The sequence below is a fragment of the Thunnus albacares genome, chromosome 24 (genome assembly GCF_914725855.1).
Source record: "Thunnus albacares chromosome 24, fThuAlb1.1, whole genome shotgun sequence".
Lineage (NCBI taxonomy): Eukaryota > Metazoa > Chordata > Actinopteri > Scombriformes > Scombridae > Thunnus > Thunnus albacares.
Genome location: NC_058129.1, coordinates 2,937,116 through 2,955,148, shown reverse-complemented (window position 1 = coordinate 2,955,148; position 18,033 = coordinate 2,937,116). Strand labels below are relative to the sequence as shown.

Sequence of the window (18,033 nt, the reverse complement as noted above, 5' to 3'; positions counted from 1 at the left end):
CTGCGCCGGGAGCGTTCCCATCCGTTCCTCCCTCGGAGAAACACCAGAGAGTGGGACTCCCGCGCACAGTTCTGCACAGACACGGAGGAAAACAAGAGAGAGCGCGGCGGACAGGCGCTTGTGGAGAAAAGTGAAAAAGCTTACAGCACCTGGTATTCCCAGGCGGTCTCCCGTCCAAGTACTAACCAGGCCCGACCCTGCTTGGCTTCCGAGATCAGACGAGATCGGGCGTGTTCAGGGTGGTATGGCCGTAAGCTGTCCAAGGTACCACGCATGGGCCTCTTAGGGGTGGCGCTCGTCAGACGCGCCTCCAAGGCCCAGGCGGCAGCTGCGCCGGGAGCGTTCCCATCCGTTCCTCCCTCGGAGAAACACCAGAGAGTGGGACTCCCGCGCACAGTTCTGCACAGACACGGAGGAAAACAAGAGAGAGCGCGGCGGACAGGCGCTTGTGGAGAAAAGTGAAAAAGCTTACAGCACCTGGTATTCCCAGGCGGTCTCCCGTCCAAGTACTAACCAGGCCCGACCCTGCTTGGCTTCCGAGATCAGACGAGATCGGGCGTGTTCAGGGTGGTATGGCCGTAAGCTGTCCAAGGTACCACGCATGGGCCTCTTAGGGGTGGCGCTCGTCAGACGCGCCTCCAAGGCCCAGGCGGCAGCTGCGCCGGGAGCGTTCCCATCCGTTCCTCCCTCGGAGAAACACCAGAGAGTGGGACTCCCGCGCACAGTTCTGCACAGACACGGAGGAAAACAAGAGAGAGGATCCCTACGTTAAGCGCGGCGGACGGGCGCTTGTGGAGAAAAGTGAAAAAGCTTACAGCACCTGGTATTCCCAGGCGGTCTCCCGTCCAAGTACTAACCAGGCCTGACCCTGCTTGGCTTCCGAGATCAGACGAGATCGGGCGTGTTCAGGGTGGTATGGCCGTAAGCTGTCCAAGGTACCACGCATGGGCCTCTTAGGGGTGGCGCTCGTCAGACGCGCCTCCAAGGCCCAGGCGGCAGCTGCGCCGGGAGCGTTCCCATCCGTTCCTCCCTCGGAGAAACACCAGAGAGTGGGACTCCCGCGCACAGTTCTGCACAGACACGGAGGAAAACAAGAGAGAGCGCGGCGGACAGGCGCTTGTGGAGAAAAGTGAAAAAGCTTACAGCACCTGGTATTCCCAGGCGGTCTCCCGTCCAAGTACTAACCAGGCCCGACCCTGCTTGGCTTCCGAGATCAGACGAGATCGGGCGTGTTCAGGGTGGTATGGCCGTAAGCTGTCCAAGGTACCACGCATGGGCCTCTTAGGGGTGGCGCTCGTCAGACGCGCCTCCAAGGCCCAGGCGGCAGCTGCGCCGGGAGCGTTCCCATCCGTTCCTCCCTCGGAGAAACACCAGAGAGTGGGACTCCCGCGCACAGTTCTGCACAGACACGGAGGAAAACAAGAGAGAGGATCCCTACGTTAAGCGCGGCGGACGGGCGCTTGTGGAGAAAAGTGAAAAAGCTTACAGCACCTGGTATTCCCAGGCGGTCTCCCGTCCAAGTACTAACCAGGCCCGACCCTGCTTGGCTTCCGAGATCAGACGAGATCGGGCGTGTTCAGGGTGGTATGGCCGTAAGCTGTCCAAGGTACCACGCATGGGCCTCTTAGGGGTGGCGCTCGTCAGACGCGCCTCCAAGGCCCAGGCGGCAGCTGCGCCGGGAGCGTTCCCATCCGTTCCTCCCTCGGAGAAACACCAGAGAGTGGGACTCCCGCGCACAGTTCTGCACAGACACGGAGGAAAACAAGAGAGAGCGCGGCGGACGGGCGCTTGTGGAGAAAAGTGAAAAAGCTTACAGCACCTGGTATTCCCAGGCGGTCTCCCGTCCAAGTACTAACCAGGCCCAACCCTGCTTGGCTTCCGAGATCAGACGAGATCGGGCGTGTTCAGGGTGGTATGGCCGTAAGCTGTCCAAGGTACCACGCATGGGCCTCTTAGGGGTGGCGCTCGTCAGACACGCCTCCAAGGCCCAGGCGGCAGCTGCGCCGGGAGCGTTCCCATCCGTTCCTCCCTCGGAGAAACACCAGAGAGTGGGACTCCCGCGCACAGTTCTGCACAGACACGGAGGAAAACAAGAGAGAGGATCCCTACGTTAAGCGCGGCGGACGGGCGCTTGTGGAGAAAAGTGAAAAAGCTTACAGCACCTGGTATTCCCAGGCGGTCTCCCTTCCAAGTACTAACCAGGCCCGACCCTGCTTGGCTTCCGAGATCAGACGAGATCGGGCGTGTTCAGGGTGGTATGGCCGTAAGCTGTCCAAGGTACCATGCATGGGCCTCTTAGGGGTGGCGCTCGTCAGACGCGCCTCCAAGGCCCAGGCGGCAGCTGCGCCGGGAGCGTTCCCATCCGTTCCTCCCTCGGAGAAACACCAGAGAGTGGGACTCCCGCGCACAGTTCTGCACAGACACGGAGGAAAACAAGAGAGAGCGCGGCGGACGGGCGCTTGTGGAGAAAAGTGAAAAAGCTTACAGCACCTGGTATTCCCAGGCGGTCTCCCGTCCAAGTACTAACCAGGCCCGACCCTGCTTGGCTTCCGAGATCAGACGAGATCGGGCGTGTTCAGGGTGGTATGGCCGTAAGCTGTCCAAGGTACCACGCATGGGCCTCTTAGGGGTGGCGCTCGTCAGACGCGCCTCCAAGGCCCAGGCGGCAGCTGCGCCGGGAGCGTTCCCATCCGTTCCTCCCTCGGAGAAACACCAGAGAGTAGGACTCCCGCGCACAGTTCTGCACAGACACGGAGGAAAACAAGAGAGAGCGCGGCGGACGGGCGCTTGTGGAGAAAAGTGAAAAAGCTTACAGCACCTGGTATTCCCAGGCGGTCTCCCGTCCAAGTACTAACCAGGCCCGACCCTGCTTGGCTTCCGAGATCAGACGAGATCGGGCGTGTTCAGGGTGGTATGGCCGTAAGCTGTCCAAGGTACCACGCATGGGCCTCTTAGGGGTGGCGCTCGTCAGACGCGCCTCCAAGGCCCAGGCGGCAGCTGCGCCGGGAGCGTTCCCATCCGTTCCTCCCTCGGAGAAACACCAGAGAGTGGGACTCCCGCGCACAGTTCTGCACAGACACGGAGGAAAACAAGAGAGAGGATCCCTACGTTAAGCGCGGCGGACGGGCGCTTGTGGAGAAAAGTGAAAAAGCTTACAGCACCTGGTATTCCCAGGCGGTCTCCCGTCCAAGTACTAACCAGGCCCGACCCTGCTTGGCTTCCGAGATCAGACGAGATCGGGTGTGTTCAGGGTGGTATGGCCGTAAGCTGTCCAAGGTACCACGCATGGGCCTCTTAGGGGTGGCGCTCGTCAGACGCGCCTCCAAGGCCCAGGCGGCAGCTGCGCCGGGAGCGTTCCCATCCGTTCCTCCCTCGGAGAAACACCAGAGAGTGGGACTCCCGCGCACAGTTCTGCACAGACACGGAGGAAAACAAGAGAGAGGATCCCTACGTTAAGCGCGGCGGACGGGCGCTTGTGGAGAAAAGTGAAAAAGCTTACAGCACCTGGTATTTCCAGGCGGTCTCCCGTCCAAGTACTAACCAGGCCCGACCCTGCTTGGCTTCCGAGATCAGACGAGATCGGGCGTGTTCAGGGTGGTATGGCCGTAAGCTGTCCAAGGTACCACGCATGGGCCTCTTAGGGGTGGCGCTCGTCAGACGCGCCTCCAAGGCCCAGGCAGCAGCTGCGCCGGGAGCGTTCCCATCCGTTCCTCCCTCGGAGAAACACCAGAGAGTGGGACTCCCGCGCACAGTTCTGCACAGACACGGAGGAAAACAAGAGAGAGGATCCCTACGTTAAGCGCGGCGGACGGGCGCTTGTGGAGAAAAGTGAAAAAGCTTACAGCACCTGGTATTCCCAGGCGGTCTCCCGTCCAAGTACTAACCAGGCCCGACCCTGCTTGGCTTCCGAGATCAGACGAGATCGGGCGTGTTCAGGGTGGTATGGCCGTAAGCTGTCCAAGGTACCACGCATGGGCCTCTTAGGGGTGGCGCTCGTCAGACGCGCCTCCAAGGCCCAGGCGGCAGCTGCGCCGGGAGCGTTCCCATCCGTTCCTCCCTCGGAGAAACACCAGAGAGTGGGACTCCCGCGCACAGTTCTGCACAGACACGGAGGAAAACAAGAGAGAGCGCGGCGGACGGGCGCTTGTGGAGAAAAGTGAAAAAGCTTACAGCACCTGGTATTCCCAGGCTGTCTCCCGTCCAAGTACTAACCAGGCCCGACCCTGCTTGGCTTCCGAGATCAGACGAGATCGGGCGTGTTCAGGGTGGTATGGCCGTAAGCTGTCCAAGGTACCACGCATGGGCCTCTTAGGGGTGGCGCTCGTCAGACGCGCCTCCAAGGCCCAGGCGGCAGCTGCGCCGGGAGCGTTCCCATCCGTTCCTCCCTCGGAGAAACACCAGAGAGTGGGACTCCCGCGCACAGTTCTGCACAGACACGGAGGAAAACAAGAGAGAGGATCCCTACGTTAAGCGCGGCGGACGGGCGCTTGTGGAGAAAAGTGAAAAAGCTTACAGCACCTGGTATTCCCAGGCGGTCTCCCGTCCAAGTACTAACCAGGCCCAACCCTGCTTGGCTTCCGAGATCAGACGAGATCGGGCGTGTTCAGGGTGGTATGGCCGTAAGCTGTCCAAGGTACCACGCATGGGCCTCTTAGGGGTGGCGCTCGTCAGACGCGCCTCCAAGGCCCAGGCGGCAGCTGCGCCGGGAGCGTTCCCATCCGTTCCTCCCTCGGAGAAACACCAGAGAGTGGGACTCCCGCGCACAGTTCTGCACAGACACGGAGGAAAACAAGAGAGAGGATCCCTACGTTAAGCGCGACGGACGGGCGCTTGTGGAGAAAAGTGAAAAAGCTTACAGCACCTGGTATTCCCAGGCGGTCTCCCGTCCAAGTACTAACCAGGCCCGACCCTGCTTGGTTTCCGAGATCAGACGAGATCGGGCGTGTTCAGGGTGGTATGGCCGTAAGCTGTCCAAGGTACCACGCATGGGCCTCTTAGGGGTGGCGCTCGTCAGACGCGCCTCCAAGGCCCAGGCGGCAGCTGCGCCGGGAGCGTTCCCATCCGTTCCTCCCTCGGAGAAACACCAGAGAGTGGGACTCCCGCGCACAGTTCTGCACAGACACGGAGGAAAACAAGAGAGAGCGCGGCGGACGGGCGCTTGTGGAGAAAAGTGAAAAAGCTTACAGCACCTGGTATTCCCAGGCGGTCTCCCGTCCAAGTACTAACCAGGCCCGACCCTGCTTGGCTTCCGAGATCAGACGAGATCGGGCGTGTTGAGGGTGGTATGGCCGTAAGCTGTCCAAGGTACCACGCATGGGCCTCTTAGGGGTGGCGCTCGTCAGACGCGCCTCCAAGGCCCAGGCGGCAGCTGCGCCGGGAGCGTTCCCATCCGTTCCTCCCTCGGAGAAACACCAGAGAGTGGGACTCCCGCGCACAGTTCTGCACAGACACGGAGGAAAACAAGAGAGAGGATCCCTACGTTAAGCGCGGCGGACGGGCGCTTGTGGAGAAAAGTGAAAAAGCTTACAGCACCTGGTATTCCCAGGCGGTCTCCCGTCCAAGTACTAACCAGGCCCAACCCTGCTTGGCTTCCGAGATCAGACGAGATCGGGCGTGTTCAGGGTGGTATGGCCGTAAGCTGTCCAAGGTACCACGCATGGGCCTCTTAGGGGTGGCGCTCGTCAGACGCGCCTCCAAGGCCCAGGCGGCAGCTGCGCCGGGAGCGTTCCCATCCGTTCCTCCCTCGGAGAAACACCAGAGAGTGGGACTCCCGCGCACAGTTCTGCACAGAACGTCCGCCTACGTTAAGCGCGGCGGACGGGCGCTTGTGGAGAAAAGTGAAAAAGCTTACAGCACCTGGTATTCCCAGGCGGTCTCCCGTCCAAGTACTAACCAGGCCCGACCCTGCTTGGCTTCCGAGATCAGACGAGATCGGGCGTGTTCAGGGTGGTATGGCCGTAAGCTGTCCAAGGTACCACGCATGGGCGTCTTAGGGGTGGCGCTCGTCAGACGCGCCTCCAAGGCCCAGGCGGCAGCTGCGCCGGGAGCGTTCCCATCCGTTCCTCCCTCGGAGAAACACCAGAGAGTGGGACTCCCGCGCACAGTTCTGCACAGACACGGAGGAAAACAAGAGAGAGGATCCCTACGTTAAGCGCGGCGGACGGGCGCTTGTGGAGAAAAGTGAAAAAGCTTACAGCACCTGGTATTCCCAGGCGGTCTCCCGTCCAAGTACTAACCAGGCCCGACCCTGCTTGGCTTCCGAGATCAGACGAGATCGGGCGTGTTCAGGGTGGTATGGCCGTAAGCTGTCCAAGGTACCACGCATGGGCCTCTTAGGGGTGGCGCTCGTCAGACGCGCCTCCAAGGCCCAGGCGGCAGCTGCGCCGGGAGCGTTCCCATCCGTTCCTCCCTCGGAGAAACACCAGAGAGTGGGACTCCCGCGCACAGTTCTGCACAGACACGGAGGAAAACAAGAGAGAGCGCGGCGGACGGGCGCTTGTGGAGAAAAGTGAAAAAGCTTACAGCACCTGGTATTCCCAGGCGGTCTCCCGTCCAAGTACTAACCAGGCCCGACCCTGCTTGGCTTCCGAGATCAGACGAGATCGGGCGTGTTCAGGGTGGTATGGCCGTAAGCTGTCCAAGGTACCACGCATGGGCCTCTTAGGGGTGGCGCTCGTCAGACGCGCCTCCAAGGCCCAGGCGGCAGCTGCGCCGGGAGCGTTCCCATCCGTTCCTCCCTCGGAGAAACACCAGAGAGTGGGACTCCCGCGCACAGTTCTGCACAGACACGGAGGAAAACAAGAGAGAGGATCCCTACGTTAAGCGCGGCGGACGGGCGCTTGTGGAGAAAAGTGAAAAAGCTTACAGCACCTGGTATTCCCAGGCGGTCTCCCGTCCAAGTACTAACCAGGCCCGACCCTGCTTGGCTTCCGAGATCAGACGAGATCGGGCGTGTTCAGGGTGGTATGGCCGTAAGCTGTCCAAGGTACCACGCATGGGCGTCTTAGGGGTGGCGCTCGTCAGACGCGCCTCCAAGGCCCAGGCGGCAGCTGCGCCGGGAGCGTTCCCATCCGTTCCTCCCTCGGAGAAACACCAGAGAGTGGGACTCCCGCGCACAGTTCTGCACAGACACGGAGGAAAACAAGAGAGAGCGCGGCGGACGGGCGCTTGTGGAGAAAAGTGAAAAAGCTTACAGCACCTGGTATTCCCAGGCGGTCTCCCGTCCAAGTACTAACCAGGCCCGACCCTGCTTGGCTTCCGAGATCAGACGAGATCGGGCGTGTTCAGGGTGGTATGGCCGTAAGCTGTCCAAGGTACCACGCATGGGCCTCTTAGGGGTGGCGCTCGTCAGACGCGCCTCCAAGGCCCAGGCGGCAGCTGCGCCGGGAGCGTTCCCATCCGTTCCTCCCTCGGAGAAACACCAGAGAGTGGGACTCCCGCGCACAGTTCTGCACAGACACGGAGGAAAACAAGAGAGAGGATCCCTACGTTAAGCGCGGCGGACGGGCGCTTGTGGAGAAAAGTGAAAAAGCTTACAGCACCTGGTATTCCCAGGCGGTCTCCCGTCCAAGTACTAACCAGGCCCGACCCTGCTTGGCTTCCGAGATCAGACGAGATCGGGCGTGTTCAGGGTGGTATGGCCGTAAGCTGTCCAAGGTACCACGCATGGGCCTCTTAGGGGTGGCGCTCGTCAGACGCGCCTCCAAGGCCCAGGCGGCAGCTGCGCCGGGAGCGTTCCCATCCGTTCCTCCCTCGGAGAAACACCAGAGAGAGGGACTCCCGCGCACAGTTCTGCACAGACACGGAGGAAAACAAGAGAGAGCGCGGCGGACGGGCACTTGTGGAGAAAAGTGAAAAAGCTTACAGCACCTGGTATTCCCAGGCGGTCTCCCGTCCAAGTACTAACCAGGCCCGACCCTGCTTGGCTTCCGAGATCAGACGAGATCGGGCGTGTTCAGGGTGGTATGGCCGTAAGCTGTCCAAGGTACCACGCATGGGCCTCTTAGGGGTGGCGCTCGTCAGACGCGCCTCCAAGGCACAGGCGGCAGCTGCGCCGGGAGCGTTCCCATCCGTTCCTCCCTCGGAGAAACACCAGAGAGTGGGACTCCCGCGCACAGTTCTGCACAGACACGGAGAAAACAAGAGAGAGGATCTCTACGTTAAGCGCGGCGGACGGGCGCTTGTGGAGAAAAGTGAAAATGCTTACAGCACCTGGTATTCCCAGGCGGTCTCCCGTCCAAGTACTAACTAGGCCCGACCCTGCTTGGCTTCCGAGATCAGACGAGATCGGGCGTGTTCAGGGTGGTATGGCCGTAAGCTGTCCAAGGTACCACGCATGGGCCTCTTAGGGGTGGCGCTCGTCAGACGCGCCTCCAAGGCCCAGGCGGCAGCTGCGCCGGGAGCGTTCCCATCCGTTCCTCCCTCGGAGAAACACCAGAGAGTGGGACTCCCGCGCACAGTTCTGCACAGACACGGAGGAAAACAAGAGAGAGCGCGGCGGACGGGCGCTTGTGGAGAAAAGTGAAAAAGCTTACAGCACCTGGTATTCCCAGGCGGTCTCCCGTCCAAGTACTAACCAGGCCCGACCCTGCTTTGCTTCCGAGATCAGACGAGATCGGGCGTGTTCAGGGTGGTATGGCCGTAAGCTGTCCAAGGTACCACGCATGGGCCTCTTAGGGGTGGCGCTCGTCAGACGCGCCTCCAAGGCCCAGGCGGCAGCTGCGCCGGGAGCGTTCCCATCCGTTCCTCCCTCGGAGAAACACCAGAGAGTGGGACTCCCGTGCACAGTTCTGCAGAGACACGGAGGAAAACAAGAGAGAGGATCCCTACGTTAAGCGCGGCGGACGGGCGCTTGTGGAGAAAAGTGAAAAAGCTTACAGCACCTGGTATTCCCAGGCGGTCTCCCGTCCAAGTACTAACCAGGCCCGACCCTGCTTGGCTTCCGAGATCAGACGAGATCGGGCGTGTTCAGGGTGGTATGGCCGTAAGCTGTCCAAGGTACCACGCATGGGCCTCTTAGGGGTGGCGCTCGTCAGACGCGCCTCCAAGGCCCAGGCGGCAGCTGCGCCGGGAGCGTTCCCATCCGTTCCTCCCTCGGAGAAACACCAGAGAGTGGGACTCCCGCGCACAGTTCTGCACAGACACGGAGGAAAACAAGAGAGAGCGCGGCGGACGGGCGCTTGTGGAGAAAAGTGAAAAAGCTTACAGCACCTGGTATTCCCAGGCGGTCTCCCGTCCAAGTACTAACCAGGCCCGACCCTGCTTGGCTTCCGAGATCAGACGAGATCGGGCGTGTTCAGGGTGGTATGGCCGTAAGCTGTCCAAGGTACCACGCATGGGCCTCTTAGGGGTGGCGCTCGTCAGATGCGCCTCCAAGGCCCAGGCGGCAGCTGCGCCGGGAGCGTTCCCATCCGTTCCTCCCTCGGAGAAACACCAGAGAGTGGGACTCCCGTGCACAGTTCTGCAGAGACACGGAGGAAAACAAGAGAGAGGATCCCTACGTTGAGCGCGGCGGACGGGCGCTTGTGGAGAAAAGTGAAAAAGCTTACAGCACCTGGTATTCCCAGGCGGTCTCCCGTCCAAGTACTAACCAGGCCCGACCCTGCTTGGCTTCCGAGATCAGACGAGATCGGGCGTGTTCAGGGTGGTATGGCCGTAAGCTGTCCAAGGTACCACGCATGGGCCTCTTAGGGGTGGCGCTCGTCAGACGCACCTCCAAGGCCCAGGCGGCAGCTGCGCCGGGAGCGTTCCCATCCGTTCCTCCCTCGGAGAAACACCAGGGAGTGGGACTCCCGCGCACAGTTCTGCACAGACACGGAGGAAAACAAGAGAGAGGATCCCTACGTTAAGCGCGGCGGACGGGCGCTTGTGGAGAAAAGTGAAAAAGCTTACAGCACCTGGTATTCCCAGGCGGTCTCCCGTCCAAGTACTAACCAGGCCCGACCCTGCTTGGCTTCCGAGATCAGACGAGATCGGGCGTGTTCAGGGTGGTATGGCCGTAAGCTGTCCAAGGTACCACGCATGGGCCTCTTAGGGGTGGCGCTCGTCAGACGCGCCTCCAAGGCCCAGGCGGCAGCTGCGCCGGGAGCGTTCCCATCCGTTCCTCCCTCGGAGAAACACCAGAGAGTGGGACTCCCGCGTACAGTTCTGCACAGACACGGAGGAAAACAAGAGAGAGCGCGGCGGACGGGCGCTTGTGGAGAAAAGTGAAAAAGCTTACAGCACCTGGTATTCCCAGGCGGTCTCCCGTCCAAGTACTAACCAGGCCCGACCCTGCTTGGCTTCCGAGATCAGACGAGATCGGGCGTGTTCAGGGTGGTATGGCCGTAAGCTGTCCAAGGTACCACGCATGGGCCTCTTAGGGGTGGCGCTCGTCAGACGCGCCTCCAAGGCCCAGGCGGCAGCTGCGCCGGGAGCGTTCCCATCCGTTCCTCCCTCGGAGAAACACCAGAGAGTGGGACTCCCGCGCACAGTTCTGCACAGACACGGAGGAAAACAAGAGAGAGGATCCCTACGTTAAGCGCGGCGGACGGGCGCTTGTGGAGAAAAGTGAAAAAGCTTACAGCACCTGGTATTCCCAGGCGGTCTCCCGTCCAAGTACTAACCAGGCCCGACCCTGCTTGGCTTCCGAGATCAGACGAGATCGGGCGTGTTCAGGGTGGTATGGCCGTAAGCTGTCCAAGGTACCACGCATGGGCCTCTTAGGGGTGGCGCTCGTCAGACGCGCCTCCAAGGCCCAGGCGGCAGCTGCGCCGGGAGCGTTCCCATCCGTTCCTCCCTCGGAGAAACACCAGAGAGTGGGACTCCCGCGCACAGTTCTGCACAGACACGGAGGAAAACAAGAGAGAGGATCCCTACGTTAAGCGCGGCGGACGGGCGCTTGTGGAGAAAAGTGAAAAAGCTTACAGCACCTGGTATTCCCAGGCGGTCTCCCGTCCAAGTACTAACCAGGCCCGACCCTGCTTGGCTTCCGAGATCAGACGAGATCGGGCGTGTTCAGGGTGGTATGGCCGTAAGCTGTCCAAGGTACCACGCATGGGCCTCTTAGGGGTGGCGCTCGTCAGACGCGCCTCCAAGGCCCAGGCGGCAGCTGCGCCGGGAGCGTTCCCATCCGTTCCTCCCTCGGAGAAACACCAGAGAGTGGGACTCCCGCGCACAGTTCTGCACAGACACGGAGGAAAACAAGAGAGAGGATCCCTACGTTAAGCGCGGCGGACGGGCGCTTGTGGAGAAAAGTGAAAAAGCTTACAGCACCTGGTATTCCCAGGCGGTCTCCCGTCCAAGTACTAACCAGGCCCGACCCTGCTTGGCTTCCGAGATCAGACGAGATCGGGCGTGTTCAGGGTGGTATGGCCGTAAGCTGTCCAAGGTACCACGCATGGGCCTCTTAGGGGTGGCGCTCGTCAGACGCGCCTCCAAGGCCCAGGCGGCAGCTGCGCCGGGAGCGTTCCCATCCGTTCCTCCCTCGGAGAAACACCAGAGAGTGGGACTCCCGCGCACAGTTCTGCACAGACACGGAGGAAAACAAGAGAGAGCGCGGCGGACGGGCACTTGTGGAGAAAAGTGAAAAAGCTTACAGCACCTGGTATTCCCAGGCGGTCTCCCGTCCAAGTACTAACCAGGCCCGACCCTGCTTGGCTTCCGAGATCAGACGAGATCGGGCGTGTTCAGGGTGGTATGGCCGTAAGCTGTCCAAGGTACCACGCATGGGCCTCTTAGGGGTGGCGCTCGTCAGACGCGCCTCCAAGGCCCAGGCGGCAGCTGCGCCGGGAGCGTTCCCATCCGTTCCTCCCTCGGAGAAACACCAGAGAGTGGGACTCCCGCGCACAGTTCTGCACAGACACGGAGGAAAACAAGAGAGAGGATCTCTACGTTAAGCGCGGCGGACGGGCGCTTGTGGAGAAAAGTGAAAATGCTTACAGCACCTGGTATTCCCAGGCGGTCTCCCGTCCAAGTACTAACCAGGCCCGACCCTGCTTGGCTTCCGAGATCAGACGAGATCGGGCGTGTTCAGGGTGGTATGGCCGTAAGCTGTCCAAGGTACCACGCATGGGCCTCTTAGGGGTGGCGCTCGTCAGACGCGCCTCCAAGGCCCAGGCGGCAGCTGCGCCGGGAGCGTTCCCATCCGTTCCTCCCTCGGAGAAACACCAGAGAGTGGGACTCCCGCGCACAGTTCTGCACAGACACGGAGGAAAACAAGAGAGAGCGCGGCGGACAGGCGCTTGTGGAGAAAAGTGAAAAAGCTTACAGCACCTGGTATTCCCAGGCGGTCTCCCGTCCAAGTACTAACCAGGCCCGACCCTGCTTGGCTTCCGAGATCAGACGAGATCGGGCGTGTTCAGGGTGGTATGGCCGTAAGCTGTCCAAGGTACCACGCATGGGCCTCTTAGGGGTGGCGCTCGTCAGACGCGCCTCCAAGGCCCAGGCGGCAGCTGCGCCGGGAGCGTTCCCATCCGTTCCTCCCTCGGAGAAACACCAGAGAGTGGGACTCCCGCGCACAGTTCTGCACAGACACGGAGGAAAACAAGAGAGAGCGCGGCGGACAGGCGCTTGTGGAGAAAAGTGAAAAAGCTTACAGCACCTGGTATTCCCAGGCGGTCTCCCGTCCAAGTACTAACCAGGCCCGACCCTGCTTGGCTTCCGAGATCAGACGAGATCGGGCGTGTTCAGGGTGGTATGGCCGTAAGCTGTCCAAGGTACCACGCATGGGCCTCTTAGGGGTGGCGCTCGTCAGACGCGCCTCCAAGGCCCAGGCGGCAGCTGCGCCGGGAGCGTTCCCATCCGTTCCTCCCTCGGAGAAACACCAGAGAGTGGGACTCCCGCGCACAGTTCTGCACAGACACGGAGGAAAACAAGAGAGAGGATCCCTACGTTAAGCGCGGCGGACGGGCGCTTGTGGAGAAAAGTGAAAAAGCTTACAGCACCTGGTATTCCCAGGCGGTCTCCCGTCCAAGTACTAACCAGGCCTGACCCTGCTTGGCTTCCGAGATCAGACGAGATCGGGCGTGTTCAGGGTGGTATGGCCGTAAGCTGTCCAAGGTACCACGCATGGGCCTCTTAGGGGTGGCGCTCGTCAGACGCGCCTCCAAGGCCCAGGCGGCAGCTGCGCCGGGAGCGTTCCCATCCGTTCCTCCCTCGGAGAAACACCAGAGAGTGGGACTCCCGCGCACAGTTCTGCACAGACACGGAGGAAAACAAGAGAGAGCGCGGCGGACAGGCGCTTGTGGAGAAAAGTGAAAAAGCTTACAGCACCTGGTATTCCCAGGCGGTCTCCCGTCCAAGTACTAACCAGGCCCGACCCTGCTTGGCTTCCGAGATCAGACGAGATCGGGCGTGTTCAGGGTGGTATGGCCGTAAGCTGTCCAAGGTACCACGCATGGGCCTCTTAGGGGTGGCGCTCGTCAGACGCGCCTCCAAGGCCCAGGCGGCAGCTGCGCCGGGAGCGTTCCCATCCGTTCCTCCCTCGGAGAAACACCAGAGAGTGGGACTCCCGCGCACAGTTCTGCACAGACACGGAGGAAAACAAGAGAGAGGATCCCTACGTTAAGCGCGGCGGACGGGCGCTTGTGGAGAAAAGTGAAAAAGCTTACAGCACCTGGTATTCCCAGGCGGTCTCCCGTCCAAGTACTAACCAGGCCCGACCCTGCTTGGCTTCCGAGATCAGACGAGATCGGGTGTGTTCAGGGTGGTATGGCCGTAAGCTGTCCAAGGTACCACGCATGGGCCTCTTAGGGGTGGCGCTCGTCAGACGCGCCTCCAAGGCCCAGGCGGCAGCTGCGCCGGGAGCGTTCCCATCCGTTCCTCCCTCGGAGAAACACCAGAGAGTGGGACTCCCGCGCACAGTTCTGCACAGACACGGAGGAAAACAAGAGAGAGGATCCCTACGTTAAGCGCGGCGGACGGGCGCTTGTGGAGAAAAGTGAAAAAGCTTACAGCACCTGGTATTCCCAGGCGGTCTCCCGTCCAAGTACTAACCAGGCCCGACCCTGCTTGGCTTCCGAGATCAGACGAGATCGGGCGTGTTCAGGGTGGTATGGCCGTAAGCTGTCCAAGGTACCACGCATGGGCCTCTTAGGGGTGGCGCTCGTCAGACGCGCCTCCAAGGCCCAGGCAGCAGCTGCGCCGGGAGCGTTCCCATCCGTTCCTCCCTCGGAGAAACACCAGAGAGTGGGACTCCCGCGCACAGTTCTGCACAGACACGGAGGAAAACAAGAGAGAGGATCCCTACGTTAAGCGCGGCGGACGGGCGCTTGTGGAGAAAAGTGAAAAAGCTTACAGCACCTGGTATTCCCAGGCGGTCTCCCGTCCAAGTACTAACCAGGCCCGACCCTGCTTGGCTTCCGAGATCAGACGAGATCGGGCGTGTTCAGGGTGGTATGGCCGTAAGCTGTCCAAGGTACCACGCATGGGCCTCTTAGGGGTGGCGCTCGTCAGACGCGCCTCCAAGGCCCAGGCGGCAGCTGCGCCGGGAGCGTTCCCATCCGTTCCTCCCTCGGAGAAACACCAGAGAGTGGGACTCCCGCGCACAGTTCTGCACAGACACGGAGGAAAACAAGAGAGAGCGCGGCGGACGGGCGCTTGTGGAGAAAAGTGAAAAAGCTTACAGCACCTGGTATTCCCAGGCTGTCTCCCGTCCAAGTACTAACCAGGCCCGACCCTGCTTGGCTTCCGAGATCAGACGAGATCGGGCGTGTTCAGGGTGGTATGGCCGTAAGCTGTCCAAGGTACCACGCATGGGCCTCTTAGGGGTGGCGCTCGTCAGACGCGCCTCCAAGGCCCAGGCGGCAGCTGCGCCGGGAGCGTTCCCATCCGTTCCTCCCTCGGAGAAACACCAGAGAGTGGGACTCCCGCGCACAGTTCTGCACAGACACGGAGGAAAACAAGAGAGAGGATCCCTACGTTAAGCGCGGCGGACGGGCGCTTGTGAAGAAAAGTGAAAAAGCTTACAGCACCTGGTATTCCCAGGCGGTCTCCCGTCCAAGTACTAACCAGGCCCAACCCTGCTTGGCTTCCGAGATCAGACGAGATCGGGCGTGTTCAGGGTGGTATGGCCGTAAGCTGTCCAAGGTACCACGCATGGGCCTCTTAGGGGTGGCGCTCGTCAGACGCGCCTCCAAGGCCCAGGCGGCAGCTGCGCCGGGAGCGTTCCCATCCGTTCCTCCCTCGGAGAAACACCAGAGAGTGGGACTCCCGCGCACAGTTCTGCACAGACACGGAGGAAAACAAGAGAGAGGATCCCTACGTTAAGCGCGACGGACGGGCGCTTGTGGAGAAAAGTGAAAAAGCTTACAGCACCTGGTATTCCCAGGCGGTCTCCCGTCCAAGTACTAACCAGGCCCGACCCTGCTTGGTTTCCGAGATCAGACGAGATCGGGCGTGTTCAGGGTGGTATGGCCGTAAGCTGTCCAAGGTACCACGCATGGGCCTCTTAGGGGTGGCGCTCGTCAGACGCGCCTCCAAGGCCCAGGCGGCAGCTGCGCCGGGAGCGTTCCCATCCGTTCCTCCCTCGGAGAAACACCAGAGAGTGGGACTCCCGCGCACAGTTCTGCACAGACACGGAGGAAAACAAGAGAGAGCGCGGCGGACGGGCGCTTGTGGAGAAAAGTGAAAAAGCTTACAGCACCTGGTATTCCCAGGCGGTCTCCCGTCCAAGTACTAACCAGGCCCGACCCTGCTTGGCTTCCGAGATCAGACGAGATCGGGCGTGTTGAGGGTGGTATGGCCGTAAGCTGTCCAAGGTACCACGCATGGGCCTCTTAGGGGTGGCGCTCGTCAGACGCGCCTCCAAGGCCCAGGCGGCAGCTGCGCCGGGAGCGTTCCCATCCGTTCCTCCCTCGGAGAAACACCAGAGAGTGGGACTCCCGCGCACAGTTCTGCACAGACACGGAGGAAAACACGAGAGAGGATCCCTACGTTAAGCGCGGCGGACGGGCGCTTGTGGAGAAAAGTGAAAAAGCTTACAGCACCTGGTATTCCCAGGCGGTCTCCCGTCCAAGTACTAACCAGGCCCAACCCTGCTTGGCTTCCGAGATCAGACGAGATCGGGCGTGTTCAGGGTGGTATGGCCGTAAGCTGTCCAAGGTACCACGCATGGGCCTCTTAGGGGTGGCGCTCGTCAGACGCGCCTCCAAGGCCCAGGCGGCAGCTGCGCCGGGAGCGTTCCCATCCGTTCCTCCCTCGGAGAAACACCAGAGAGTGGGACTCCCGCGCACAGTTCTGCACAGAACGTCCGCCTACGTTAAGCGCGGCGGACGGGCGCTTGTGGAGAAAAGTGAAAAAGCTTACAGCACCTGGTATTCCCAGGCGGTCTCCCGTCCAAGTACTAACCAGGCCCGACCCTGCTTGGCTTCCGAGATCAGACGAGATCGGGCGTGTTCAGGGTGGTATGGCCGTAAGCTGTCCAAGGTACCACGCATGGGCGTCTTAGGGGTGGCGCTCGTCAGACGCGCCTCCAAGGCCCAGGCGGCAGCTGCGCCGGGAGCGTTCCCATCCGTTCCTCCCTCGGAGAAACACCAGAGAGTGGGACTCCCGCGCACAGTTCTGCACAGACACGGAGGAAAACAAGAGAGAGGATCCCTACGTTAAGCGCGGCGGACGGGCGCTTGTGGAGAAAAGTGAAAAAGCTTACAGCACCTGGTATTCCCAGGCGGTCTCCCGTCCAAGTACTAACCAGGCCCGACCCTGCTTGGCTTCCGAGATCAGACGAGATCGGGCGTGTTCAGGGTGGTATGGCCGTAAGCTGTCCAAGGTACCACGCATGGGCCTCTTAGGGGTGGCGCTCGTCAGACGCGCCTCCAAGGCCCAGGCGGCAGCTGCGCCGGGAGCGTTCCCATCCGTTCCTCCCTCGGAGAAACACCAGAGAGTGGGACTCCCGCGCACAGTTCTGCACAGACACGGAGGAAAACAAGAGAGAGCGCGGCGGACGGGCGCTTGTGGAGAAAAGTGAAAAAGCTTACAGCACCTGGTATTCCCAGGCGGTCTCCCGTCCAAGTACTAACCAGGCCCGACCCTGCTTGGCTTCCGAGATCAGACGAGATCGGGCGTGTTCAGGGTGGTATGGCCGTAAGCTGTCCAAGGTACCACGCATGGGCCTCTTAGGGGTGGCGCTCGTCAGACGCGCCTCCAAGGCCCAGGCGGCAGCTGCGCCGGGAGCGTTCCCATCCGTTCCTCCCTCGGAGAAACACCAGAGAGTGGGACTCCCGCGCACAGTTCTGCACAGACACGGAGGAAAACAAGAGAGAGGATCCCTACGTTAAGCGCGGCGGACGGGCGCTTGTGGAGAAAAGTGAAAAAGCTTACAGCACCTGGTATTCCCAGGCGGTCTCCCGTCCAAGTACTAACCAGGCCCGACCCTGCTTGGCTTCCGAGATCAGACGAGATCGGGCGTGTTCAGGGTGGTATGGCCGTAAGCTGTCCAAGGTACCACGCATGGGCCTCTTAGGGGTGGCGCTCGTCAGACGCGCCTCCAAGGCCCAGGCGGCAGCTGCGCCGGGAGCGTTCCCATCCGTTCCTCCCTCGGAGAAACACCAGAGAGTGGGACTCCCGCGCACAGTTCTGCACAGACACAGAGGAAAACAAGAGAGAGGATCCCTACGTTAAGCGCGGCGGACGGGCGCTTGTGGAGAAAAGTGAAAAAGCTTACAGCACCTGGTATTCCCAGGCGGTCTCCCGTCCAAGTACTAACCAGGCCCGACCCTGCTTGGCTTCCGAGATCAGACGAGATCGGGCGTGTTCAGGGTGGTATGGCCGTAAGCTGTCCAAGGTACCACGCATGGGCCTCTTAGGGGTGGCGCTCGTCAGACGCGCCTCCAAGGCCCAGGCGGCAGCTGCGCCGGGAGCGTTCCCATCCGTTCCTCCCTCGGAGAAACACCAGAGAGTGGGACTCCCGCGCACAGTTCTGCACAGACACGGAGGAAAACAAGAGAGAGGATCCCTACGTTAAGCGCGGCGGACGGGCGCTTGTGGAGAAAAGTGAAAAAGCTTACAGCACCTGGTATTCCCAGGCGGTCTCCCGTCCAAGTACTAACCAGGCCC

General features: G+C 61.3%; 54 non-coding genes across 54 annotated transcripts in view; all 54 read right to left on the bottom strand.

Moving 5' to 3' along the window:
- Positions 1-137: 137 nt before the first annotated feature.
- On the bottom strand, positions 138-256 carry LOC122977679. The gene has a single exon (XR_006401899.1). It is a non-coding gene; the product is annotated as a 5S ribosomal RNA (ribosomal RNA).
- Positions 257-465: 209 nt separating this feature from the next.
- Positions 466-584, bottom strand: LOC122977678. The gene has a single exon (XR_006401898.1). It is a non-coding gene; the product is annotated as a 5S ribosomal RNA (ribosomal RNA).
- Positions 585-808: 224 nt separating this feature from the next.
- On the bottom strand, positions 809-927 carry LOC122978010. The gene has a single exon (XR_006402220.1). It is a non-coding gene; the product is annotated as a 5S ribosomal RNA (ribosomal RNA).
- Positions 928-1,136: 209 nt separating this feature from the next.
- Positions 1,137-1,255, bottom strand: LOC122977677. Its single transcript, XR_006401897.1, has one exon. It is a non-coding gene; the product is annotated as a 5S ribosomal RNA (ribosomal RNA).
- A 224-nt stretch (positions 1,256-1,479) lies between these two features.
- LOC122977675 lies at positions 1,480-1,598 on the bottom strand. Its single transcript, XR_006401895.1, has one exon. It is a non-coding gene; the product is annotated as a 5S ribosomal RNA (ribosomal RNA).
- Positions 1,599-1,807: 209 nt separating this feature from the next.
- Positions 1,808-1,926, bottom strand: LOC122978498. The gene has a single exon (XR_006402656.1). It is a non-coding gene; the product is annotated as a 5S ribosomal RNA (ribosomal RNA).
- A 224-nt stretch (positions 1,927-2,150) lies between these two features.
- On the bottom strand, positions 2,151-2,269 carry LOC122977331. Its single transcript, XR_006401569.1, has one exon. It is a non-coding gene; the product is annotated as a 5S ribosomal RNA (ribosomal RNA).
- A 209-nt stretch (positions 2,270-2,478) lies between these two features.
- Positions 2,479-2,597, bottom strand: LOC122977674. The gene has a single exon (XR_006401894.1). It is a non-coding gene; the product is annotated as a 5S ribosomal RNA (ribosomal RNA).
- A 209-nt stretch (positions 2,598-2,806) lies between these two features.
- Positions 2,807-2,925, bottom strand: LOC122977673. The gene has a single exon (XR_006401893.1). It is a non-coding gene; the product is annotated as a 5S ribosomal RNA (ribosomal RNA).
- Positions 2,926-3,149: 224 nt separating this feature from the next.
- On the bottom strand, positions 3,150-3,268 carry LOC122978359. The gene has a single exon (XR_006402522.1). It is a non-coding gene; the product is annotated as a 5S ribosomal RNA (ribosomal RNA).
- A 224-nt stretch (positions 3,269-3,492) lies between these two features.
- LOC122977981 lies at positions 3,493-3,611 on the bottom strand. The gene has a single exon (XR_006402193.1). It is a non-coding gene; the product is annotated as a 5S ribosomal RNA (ribosomal RNA).
- Positions 3,612-3,835: 224 nt separating this feature from the next.
- On the bottom strand, positions 3,836-3,954 carry LOC122977672. The gene has a single exon (XR_006401892.1). It is a non-coding gene; the product is annotated as a 5S ribosomal RNA (ribosomal RNA).
- Positions 3,955-4,163: 209 nt separating this feature from the next.
- On the bottom strand, positions 4,164-4,282 carry LOC122978097. The gene has a single exon (XR_006402305.1). It is a non-coding gene; the product is annotated as a 5S ribosomal RNA (ribosomal RNA).
- Positions 4,283-4,506: 224 nt separating this feature from the next.
- LOC122978487 lies at positions 4,507-4,625 on the bottom strand. Its single transcript, XR_006402645.1, has one exon. It is a non-coding gene; the product is annotated as a 5S ribosomal RNA (ribosomal RNA).
- Positions 4,626-4,849: 224 nt separating this feature from the next.
- On the bottom strand, positions 4,850-4,968 carry LOC122978026. Its single transcript, XR_006402236.1, has one exon. It is a non-coding gene; the product is annotated as a 5S ribosomal RNA (ribosomal RNA).
- A 209-nt stretch (positions 4,969-5,177) lies between these two features.
- LOC122977983 lies at positions 5,178-5,296 on the bottom strand. The gene has a single exon (XR_006402195.1). It is a non-coding gene; the product is annotated as a 5S ribosomal RNA (ribosomal RNA).
- A 224-nt stretch (positions 5,297-5,520) lies between these two features.
- On the bottom strand, positions 5,521-5,639 carry LOC122978476. Its single transcript, XR_006402634.1, has one exon. It is a non-coding gene; the product is annotated as a 5S ribosomal RNA (ribosomal RNA).
- A 205-nt stretch (positions 5,640-5,844) lies between these two features.
- On the bottom strand, positions 5,845-5,963 carry LOC122977671. Its single transcript, XR_006401891.1, has one exon. It is a non-coding gene; the product is annotated as a 5S ribosomal RNA (ribosomal RNA).
- Positions 5,964-6,187: 224 nt separating this feature from the next.
- On the bottom strand, positions 6,188-6,306 carry LOC122977669. The gene has a single exon (XR_006401889.1). It is a non-coding gene; the product is annotated as a 5S ribosomal RNA (ribosomal RNA).
- A 209-nt stretch (positions 6,307-6,515) lies between these two features.
- LOC122977668 lies at positions 6,516-6,634 on the bottom strand. The gene has a single exon (XR_006401888.1). It is a non-coding gene; the product is annotated as a 5S ribosomal RNA (ribosomal RNA).
- Positions 6,635-6,858: 224 nt separating this feature from the next.
- Positions 6,859-6,977, bottom strand: LOC122977667. Its single transcript, XR_006401887.1, has one exon. It is a non-coding gene; the product is annotated as a 5S ribosomal RNA (ribosomal RNA).
- Positions 6,978-7,186: 209 nt separating this feature from the next.
- LOC122977666 lies at positions 7,187-7,305 on the bottom strand. The gene has a single exon (XR_006401886.1). It is a non-coding gene; the product is annotated as a 5S ribosomal RNA (ribosomal RNA).
- A 224-nt stretch (positions 7,306-7,529) lies between these two features.
- On the bottom strand, positions 7,530-7,648 carry LOC122977665. The gene has a single exon (XR_006401885.1). It is a non-coding gene; the product is annotated as a 5S ribosomal RNA (ribosomal RNA).
- Positions 7,649-7,857: 209 nt separating this feature from the next.
- LOC122977664 lies at positions 7,858-7,976 on the bottom strand. Its single transcript, XR_006401884.1, has one exon. It is a non-coding gene; the product is annotated as a 5S ribosomal RNA (ribosomal RNA).
- A 223-nt stretch (positions 7,977-8,199) lies between these two features.
- On the bottom strand, positions 8,200-8,318 carry LOC122978048. The gene has a single exon (XR_006402258.1). It is a non-coding gene; the product is annotated as a 5S ribosomal RNA (ribosomal RNA).
- Positions 8,319-8,527: 209 nt separating this feature from the next.
- Positions 8,528-8,646, bottom strand: LOC122977736. Its single transcript, XR_006401954.1, has one exon. It is a non-coding gene; the product is annotated as a 5S ribosomal RNA (ribosomal RNA).
- Positions 8,647-8,870: 224 nt separating this feature from the next.
- On the bottom strand, positions 8,871-8,989 carry LOC122977663. Its single transcript, XR_006401883.1, has one exon. It is a non-coding gene; the product is annotated as a 5S ribosomal RNA (ribosomal RNA).
- Positions 8,990-9,198: 209 nt separating this feature from the next.
- LOC122977662 lies at positions 9,199-9,317 on the bottom strand. The gene has a single exon (XR_006401882.1). It is a non-coding gene; the product is annotated as a 5S ribosomal RNA (ribosomal RNA).
- A 224-nt stretch (positions 9,318-9,541) lies between these two features.
- LOC122977661 lies at positions 9,542-9,660 on the bottom strand. The gene has a single exon (XR_006401881.1). It is a non-coding gene; the product is annotated as a 5S ribosomal RNA (ribosomal RNA).
- Positions 9,661-9,884: 224 nt separating this feature from the next.
- On the bottom strand, positions 9,885-10,003 carry LOC122977660. Its single transcript, XR_006401880.1, has one exon. It is a non-coding gene; the product is annotated as a 5S ribosomal RNA (ribosomal RNA).
- A 209-nt stretch (positions 10,004-10,212) lies between these two features.
- Positions 10,213-10,331, bottom strand: LOC122977658. The gene has a single exon (XR_006401878.1). It is a non-coding gene; the product is annotated as a 5S ribosomal RNA (ribosomal RNA).
- Positions 10,332-10,555: 224 nt separating this feature from the next.
- LOC122977657 lies at positions 10,556-10,674 on the bottom strand. The gene has a single exon (XR_006401877.1). It is a non-coding gene; the product is annotated as a 5S ribosomal RNA (ribosomal RNA).
- A 224-nt stretch (positions 10,675-10,898) lies between these two features.
- LOC122977656 lies at positions 10,899-11,017 on the bottom strand. The gene has a single exon (XR_006401876.1). It is a non-coding gene; the product is annotated as a 5S ribosomal RNA (ribosomal RNA).
- A 224-nt stretch (positions 11,018-11,241) lies between these two features.
- Positions 11,242-11,360, bottom strand: LOC122977655. The gene has a single exon (XR_006401875.1). It is a non-coding gene; the product is annotated as a 5S ribosomal RNA (ribosomal RNA).
- A 209-nt stretch (positions 11,361-11,569) lies between these two features.
- On the bottom strand, positions 11,570-11,688 carry LOC122977654. The gene has a single exon (XR_006401874.1). It is a non-coding gene; the product is annotated as a 5S ribosomal RNA (ribosomal RNA).
- Positions 11,689-11,912: 224 nt separating this feature from the next.
- Positions 11,913-12,031, bottom strand: LOC122977752. Its single transcript, XR_006401969.1, has one exon. It is a non-coding gene; the product is annotated as a 5S ribosomal RNA (ribosomal RNA).
- A 209-nt stretch (positions 12,032-12,240) lies between these two features.
- LOC122977653 lies at positions 12,241-12,359 on the bottom strand. Its single transcript, XR_006401873.1, has one exon. It is a non-coding gene; the product is annotated as a 5S ribosomal RNA (ribosomal RNA).
- Positions 12,360-12,568: 209 nt separating this feature from the next.
- On the bottom strand, positions 12,569-12,687 carry LOC122977652. Its single transcript, XR_006401872.1, has one exon. It is a non-coding gene; the product is annotated as a 5S ribosomal RNA (ribosomal RNA).
- A 224-nt stretch (positions 12,688-12,911) lies between these two features.
- On the bottom strand, positions 12,912-13,030 carry LOC122978009. Its single transcript, XR_006402219.1, has one exon. It is a non-coding gene; the product is annotated as a 5S ribosomal RNA (ribosomal RNA).
- A 209-nt stretch (positions 13,031-13,239) lies between these two features.
- LOC122977651 lies at positions 13,240-13,358 on the bottom strand. Its single transcript, XR_006401871.1, has one exon. It is a non-coding gene; the product is annotated as a 5S ribosomal RNA (ribosomal RNA).
- Positions 13,359-13,582: 224 nt separating this feature from the next.
- On the bottom strand, positions 13,583-13,701 carry LOC122978347. The gene has a single exon (XR_006402511.1). It is a non-coding gene; the product is annotated as a 5S ribosomal RNA (ribosomal RNA).
- A 224-nt stretch (positions 13,702-13,925) lies between these two features.
- Positions 13,926-14,044, bottom strand: LOC122977650. Its single transcript, XR_006401870.1, has one exon. It is a non-coding gene; the product is annotated as a 5S ribosomal RNA (ribosomal RNA).
- Positions 14,045-14,268: 224 nt separating this feature from the next.
- LOC122977649 lies at positions 14,269-14,387 on the bottom strand. The gene has a single exon (XR_006401869.1). It is a non-coding gene; the product is annotated as a 5S ribosomal RNA (ribosomal RNA).
- Positions 14,388-14,596: 209 nt separating this feature from the next.
- On the bottom strand, positions 14,597-14,715 carry LOC122978096. Its single transcript, XR_006402304.1, has one exon. It is a non-coding gene; the product is annotated as a 5S ribosomal RNA (ribosomal RNA).
- Positions 14,716-14,939: 224 nt separating this feature from the next.
- Positions 14,940-15,058, bottom strand: LOC122978464. Its single transcript, XR_006402623.1, has one exon. It is a non-coding gene; the product is annotated as a 5S ribosomal RNA (ribosomal RNA).
- A 224-nt stretch (positions 15,059-15,282) lies between these two features.
- LOC122978025 lies at positions 15,283-15,401 on the bottom strand. Its single transcript, XR_006402235.1, has one exon. It is a non-coding gene; the product is annotated as a 5S ribosomal RNA (ribosomal RNA).
- Positions 15,402-15,610: 209 nt separating this feature from the next.
- LOC122977982 lies at positions 15,611-15,729 on the bottom strand. The gene has a single exon (XR_006402194.1). It is a non-coding gene; the product is annotated as a 5S ribosomal RNA (ribosomal RNA).
- A 224-nt stretch (positions 15,730-15,953) lies between these two features.
- Positions 15,954-16,072, bottom strand: LOC122978453. Its single transcript, XR_006402612.1, has one exon. It is a non-coding gene; the product is annotated as a 5S ribosomal RNA (ribosomal RNA).
- A 205-nt stretch (positions 16,073-16,277) lies between these two features.
- Positions 16,278-16,396, bottom strand: LOC122977647. Its single transcript, XR_006401867.1, has one exon. It is a non-coding gene; the product is annotated as a 5S ribosomal RNA (ribosomal RNA).
- A 224-nt stretch (positions 16,397-16,620) lies between these two features.
- On the bottom strand, positions 16,621-16,739 carry LOC122977646. Its single transcript, XR_006401866.1, has one exon. It is a non-coding gene; the product is annotated as a 5S ribosomal RNA (ribosomal RNA).
- A 209-nt stretch (positions 16,740-16,948) lies between these two features.
- Positions 16,949-17,067, bottom strand: LOC122977645. The gene has a single exon (XR_006401865.1). It is a non-coding gene; the product is annotated as a 5S ribosomal RNA (ribosomal RNA).
- A 224-nt stretch (positions 17,068-17,291) lies between these two features.
- On the bottom strand, positions 17,292-17,410 carry LOC122977644. Its single transcript, XR_006401864.1, has one exon. It is a non-coding gene; the product is annotated as a 5S ribosomal RNA (ribosomal RNA).
- A 224-nt stretch (positions 17,411-17,634) lies between these two features.
- LOC122977643 lies at positions 17,635-17,753 on the bottom strand. The gene has a single exon (XR_006401863.1). It is a non-coding gene; the product is annotated as a 5S ribosomal RNA (ribosomal RNA).
- A 224-nt stretch (positions 17,754-17,977) lies between these two features.
- The window catches only part of LOC122977642, a 119-nt gene continuing 63 nt past the window's right edge, over positions 17,978-18,033 (bottom strand). The window contains exon 1 of the ribosomal RNA XR_006401862.1: positions 17,978-18,033. This exon is cut by the window's right edge and continues 63 nt beyond it. This is a non-coding gene — a ribosomal RNA (5S ribosomal RNA).